This window comes from Hetaerina americana, unplaced genomic scaffold (assembly GCF_022747635.1).
Source record: "Hetaerina americana unplaced genomic scaffold, ioHetAmer1.1.p SCAF_2, whole genome shotgun sequence".
NCBI classification, from domain to species: Eukaryota; Metazoa; Arthropoda; class Insecta; order Odonata; family Calopterygidae; genus Hetaerina; species Hetaerina americana.
In genome coordinates, this window is record NW_027286763.1 from 39995267 (window position 1) to 40001589 (window position 6323).

A 6323-nucleotide genomic window follows, 5' to 3' on the forward strand; every position below is an offset into this window, starting at 1 on the left:
TCCGTGTACTTTCCTTCTTTTGTGGTGACTAACTTTGTTCGATTGTATGGTCAAAATAATTTCTATGCAGAGATTCTTTGATTTTGCATGCATGGCTATTGATCTAACACCTCTCGCTACACGCTCTTGCGGCGGCTTACGGGGTAGTATTTAGATGTAGATATACCTCTCATGTTCTTCCTCCTATCATACGAAGTATCTACATCTAGAGTAATCATACTTGAAATATAAGAGCCGTTTGTTTATAAGAAGGTATATTTGTTAAAATGTATTTTATGTTGGTTTTTATATAGGTGAGCCCCAGCTAACGTAAAATGTCAGAAGTTTTTTTAATGCCAGCATTTTAAAAACGCAGGTATGGAGATATCCATCGAGTTTGGTAATTTGTTTAGACTGATTAATTTAAGTTTTTTTTACGATTCCAAGGCAAAAGATTACAATTTTATACATAGGTGATTATTAAAAAAACTATGAAAATTGTGGTTGAGTGTGGTAGCTTTTTACAAACTGGTAGTGAATTTTTCTCCGCTACTATTTAGGGATAGCACTGATGACTTATTTGTCTGAACCTCACCGTACCTATTTCATTTGATTTACCAGGTAACTCAGTTTCCAACTGACATCTTTCTCTACTTGCATTCGTATATTGTAATATTTTATCCAAGAAGAGAGCAGATATGTAGTTAAATGAGTAACTACACATGAACGAATAAAAGAAAAGCGCAAAATACGCACAATTTCTGCATTTTTATTAGGCACAATACATTCTTCACCAATTTTCCAATCAAACTAAAAGTCTTTTCTTAGCAGAAATATAGCCATGAAAATCCGAGAAATCATTAAGGTGGAAAGTTTGCCTTACATGAAGTAATGATGCGTCATCCCAAGAATCCATGAAATTCGCCAAGTAATCAAAACGCGTCCACTTTAAGAAGGCCCGGGTTTTCACTGATTCTAACCGAGGTTCGCCTCCACATATTATTCAACTTGCTGTGGCAAAGAATGAGCATTGTTTCGTCGAAGTTTTAAAAAAAAAAGAAAGAAAAAACTTTGGCTGACAAAAGCGATCCCTTCTGCGGCCCACCCTCCCAAGAGTTGGGAGAGGAAAAGGAGCCATTGCCTAACTCACCCACCAATCAAACTGTGAGGACGATGAAACCATGGAACGGGTTAAAACTTAATTTCTATAGCTCAACTTGTTAAACCCCCACTTGCTTCTCACGGCGCCGTCCTCTTTCCTGGTGCTACCCCTCTCCACTTTCCCTTCGGTTGCCTCCACCTTTCCAGGCCCACCCTGAAGACTAGGGACATAAAGACACCGTGGAACCCGACCCTACCCGCCCCTGACTCGCGCCTTTGTATTACCGCGACCTCTCAACCTGCCTTCCCTCGCCCCCACAACGCGGCCCTGCTAACTCTAAGGAGAGGAACCCTTCCCTAATTCCCTGGACCCATCCCTCTCCCCCGGTAATCCGAAGGAGTGAAGTAGGAATCTCCTCCCTCTCTGCGGAGCTGCCTTCTGCTGGGCCGGAGTAGGAATATAAGGGGTGTGGCGAGAGCAAAAGGAAAGGGAGTAACGGTTGTTTGGGATGGCGGAGGGTTGTGAGGGGAATGGGGTTGAAGGAGAGACTGAAACCTCCCTCTCGCACCATCTCTCGCTTACAGCTAGTAGAAATGCGACATTTAGAGAGTCCGGCCACGTGCAAGATCCTGCTCCTTGTGGCCTTGGGGAGATGAGGGAGAGGGGATGAGAGGGACTCGGGGAGCAGGTGAGGGCGAGAGGAATAAATAGAGTGAGGGCCCCTTTAATTGCAGTCCTTATTCTTCTCCTTCCCTCCTCGAAAATCCCGTCTCTTTAAAATCCTCCTCGGGCCAAAAAAGAACTTTTTTAATCATTTGCAGTTTCCCCGGCATCCCTCTCCCAAGCAATTTCTTTCAGGCTCCGTTTCGTTTCATGGGTATACAATCCCTTGCGCTTCTTTCCCTCTCCTCTCGTCCTTCCCGCACTCAGAATGGAAAACTTTTTAAATGTCCCCCGGTTCATTTAACGATAGGACTACTCCGTGTTTTCTTAACTTTTTTAAAATTATTGCTTATAATTAAGGTGCATTGCTTTAATAGTAGTTCGCCTGACTTTTTATTCGTACTAAAGGCATATTATAACGCTAATGGTCCTTACCTCTTTTTTCACAAGCTCGTCGAAAATTAATTACTTCCTATTGAAATTATTGAATGAGGTTTTTCTTGATGAGATTACAAATCAATTTTTAACCTTTGGGTAATTTTTTGTAATTTTTTAACTAATTGAGATGTCCTCCCAATGTAAGAAAATGGATCACTAGTTGGAGTCTAAAGTGGCATGGAAATGAAGGTGTACAGCTATAAAAGTAGATTTAAGTAATTATTCTGGAAAATTGAGGTTTGGGAAATCCTCCACTTAGTATAAAAATAGCAGACCAGAAAATTTAAAATACTCAAATATATTCAAATATAAAAGATTATCATTCTAGGAAAAATCTGCCTTGATTAGAAAATTGTATCGTTAACAATAGTCTCTCGGAAGTTTGTTTGAGAGATGAGATCAGAGCTTAACTCTTAATACCTCACCTCTGCAATGCGTGTAATTTAAACAGTGAAGGGAATGACGTTCCTTTCCGAGTCGTCTGTGTCTGAATATTTACTCCCCAGAAAATCAAACAGATTAAGTTTAGCTGGGGTGGGGGGCTCATAGGAATTACCCGGAACTAGACCTGTGTCGTGCGTCCTAATTACTAGAGCTCCAGGCACTGTTATGAAATTATAAGCAAAATAAACAACAGTTATTTTAACAATGCTGAATCTACTAGTTTGAATGGCAAAGTTAAATAAATTTGTTTCTAAAAGAGTAAAACAGGCAAACATCGTTAATGTGTTGGCGGGAACAACACATAAAATAAATAGAGCACCGATGCACTCTAATGATGACGGATGATAATTACGAATTCTACCAATTGAAAATAAAGTATAACACTTTAAAATAAGCAGAAAAATTAAATGTTATCAGCTACAGTTCTTCTTCCTCTAGAATTAATAAATATTCAATGGTGATTTAAATGGATGCGGGAAAAATGGTAGAAGGGATTATACTTTCGGACAAAAGTTTGGTATTTTGGTAAATTCATTGAAATATTGCCTAGGATTAGAACGTATCTAGGGAGATGCTTTTGAACCAATTCCATGTTACTTAACGTTAGACTGTTTGTCAATGAAACTGTAATCTGCAGAGAAATAGCAAACCACAGGTCAACTTACATTGGGAAATTACGCATGCATTATATGCAGAGGGGTTCTGTAGTAGTCGGCGTCAAACGTATAGTCGGAAATTGTAAAGATGAATATGTGAAGAGACGTAATACTTTTTTTAGTGAGACCCAGGAAAGGGCATACCATGAGCACATGGGTTTCATCTCCAAAAACACTAATTACAGAATTGAACAAGTTACAAAGAAGGGCCAGGCAATTTTCACAAAATTAGAGTGATAGACTACCAAATGGAAAGTTTCAAGTATTCTTTTTTTCACTCCCACTACTCGTGACTACGACGCAAGGGGGTAACACTAAGATAGAAATGGATAGGCAGCGGCAAAATTGTTTAATAAAAGTGGTTTATGTGGAAAGGCGAAGTATTTTAAATTTAATTTCAATATTAAGAATTTCCACCAAGTGACGCCAGAAACTGTTTCATTTAGGAATTAAATATCATTAAAGCTACATTCCTCCTCCCCATATTTTATGGCTAGCAACCTAAGACCCCACGCCGCGAGCCTTTGGTCCGGGTGGTGGGATGTCACGCAAATAAAGTTTTGAATCTATGCATTTGTGGATTTTCCATCATGGATGAGTTGAAAGCTAAGCGAAATCAGTGAGTCTGCCATTTTATAAGAGCTTCCTTTATTGTCTGCTTAGTTTTCACTGGAGTAGTTACTAAAAGCATAACAATTGTTATGTGTATCACGAATATTACAAGAATGTTATGTATTGTTTCCCCTTCCATTAGGTGGATCACAGAGTGTGTTTGTGGAAATATTGGATTACATGCAGTATGGCCACACGTATTTACGTCTACTTGCAGGGTATTGTAAATATGTTGATAAAATCTACTGATCTGAGAGGCAAGCACTAGGATAAAGGAATGTAGACTTTTTGAAACACAGCTTTTATTCCGACTACCCTTAGTCAATAACTTTCCATTCCTTCCAACCGACACTTGAACATTCTTTTTCCATTTCTATTCGGAGAACTTGTGCAACTTCTCCAAAAGTAGGCCACATTTACTCATGTTATTTCTAGTCTTCTAGTTCTATTACGTAAAAAATATTTTTTCTTGAAAGAAGTACCAGTATTACGGAAAAAATGTAAAAAAGCGAATCCTGCACTGACCTCCGCCCTCTATCTCTTTATTTCCATATGTGTGCACAGAGATACGATACCCTCGTAAATAGGGAGAGAGAGAGAGGTAGAAGAAACCTATGCCATGAACCGGCTGATAAAAATAATTCAAAGTCAAAAGTTACTAAAACTCATTATTTTGGTGAATTTTCAAAACTAAGATACATTAAAACCTTATTTAGTGCAAACTTAATTTTTATTTGAAACGAACAAAGGGTCTGAAAAATGATAAAAAAGTGCGGAGTCTCAATCAAATACTATCTTTGTAACTACTTGAGGCTATCTTGACATTCTTCGGTCACGAAGTGCCTGTGTACCATGGATTTGCAGAAGCTACGAAACGTGGTTTTCCCACGTTTCAGGTATAGAATTCACCGGTATTGACGATGCAATGGACGGTACGAATAACATGAGTAATAAAATATTTGTAGGCATTCGTTTGCGGCAATTTTACATTCTCAAGACAAATTATTTAAGGCGGAATTGGATAATTCAATTTTCGCTTACTAATGCACGAACATCTAAACAAACAATTGTTATGTAATAAATTAAATGCCGTATGCTATTTCCAAGCTAGTGAAATAAATAAATACCTATGTACCATGAGAAAAAGCAATAGGTTTGGAAATGAGTTAATGTTTCATGATTTTACTAATAAATTCTAGGCACAGTAATCGTAAGCATTATTGCTTCATACTAAGCTGCAGATTTACATTTCTTAACTCAACACCAACCGCCACAGGATATATTATCTATAAAATGATTAACCGCAATATCAAAATTCATAGCGGGATTAGCCCTAATTGAAAAAAATGTTTCCATTGAAATATCACTCCTTACGCGAAGAAACCATCCCGCCGGGATGGAGGGTGGGGGGTGGAGCCGCGGGTAATAATAAAATTGAAGGAAGTCCGGAGGGGAGACTTGGCGTTTTCACTCGGAAGGCTAAGCGGTTTGTCTATTCATCACTTGATTCTTCCGGCCACCCCAACACTGCGCCCCAACAAAAAAAAGAACGTCGCTCCGCCTCAGGCTCCTCTTCTCGACGGGCAAGTCGCTAGATTGAAATCGCGTTTTTGCTCCTCCCCACCTCGAGGGAGTGAGTTGGAGCCCAGGGGTTGGTGGCGTCTGAGACGGGGGGAGGGAGAAGAGGAGAGAGAGCGAGGACGGATGAGATTTGGGGGCGGTGAGGCCTGGGGAGGAGACGCGGGTGAAGGTTCGGGTGGTCGTCGGACTGATGAGGCATTCGGTGGGAATGGAGAGGAAGCAACGAAGGGAAACGTTGCTCACACGAGATGATGACGAGGTTTCGCACACTCCCGCGGTTTTTGCTGAGCTTCCAGCTCTCTTCCTGCCGCTCGGGACATCTCAATCCATCCCCGCCCATCCGTGATGCACGACCCCGCAGCTCCTTCTCCTCTTCCTTTGTCCTTACGCAAAACCATTTCACCTCACACACCTCGCTTGCCTCGGCCCCTCTCAATCAATTCACCCACTCTCATTTTTGTTATATTTTTTATATTTTTCACCTCCAATAATTTTTCTTTGACGTTCACCCTTGAAGTTCAATGAAGACTCCGAAAAGCCTTTTACGACACAGAGCGTATGTGCATTGAACATGCAAGAGGCCAAAGACAATGCCGACTGTATTTAGCAATGGTCCAATGGGTTCGGGTGCGACGGTGTTGGGCGTTGGTATTAAAAACTACTGAAATCCTAAGTACTCACGTATATGGAACAAAATACAATGACATGATGCAGGCATTTCCTCAAATTTACTTTTCAAAGGAAACCTGGTATATTTCGCCAATCGCCTTTGTTGTTTCCATACTTTGTTTAACACGATAAGGAGTAGTATTTCACGAATAGACATTATATTCAATAGTAATCTACTT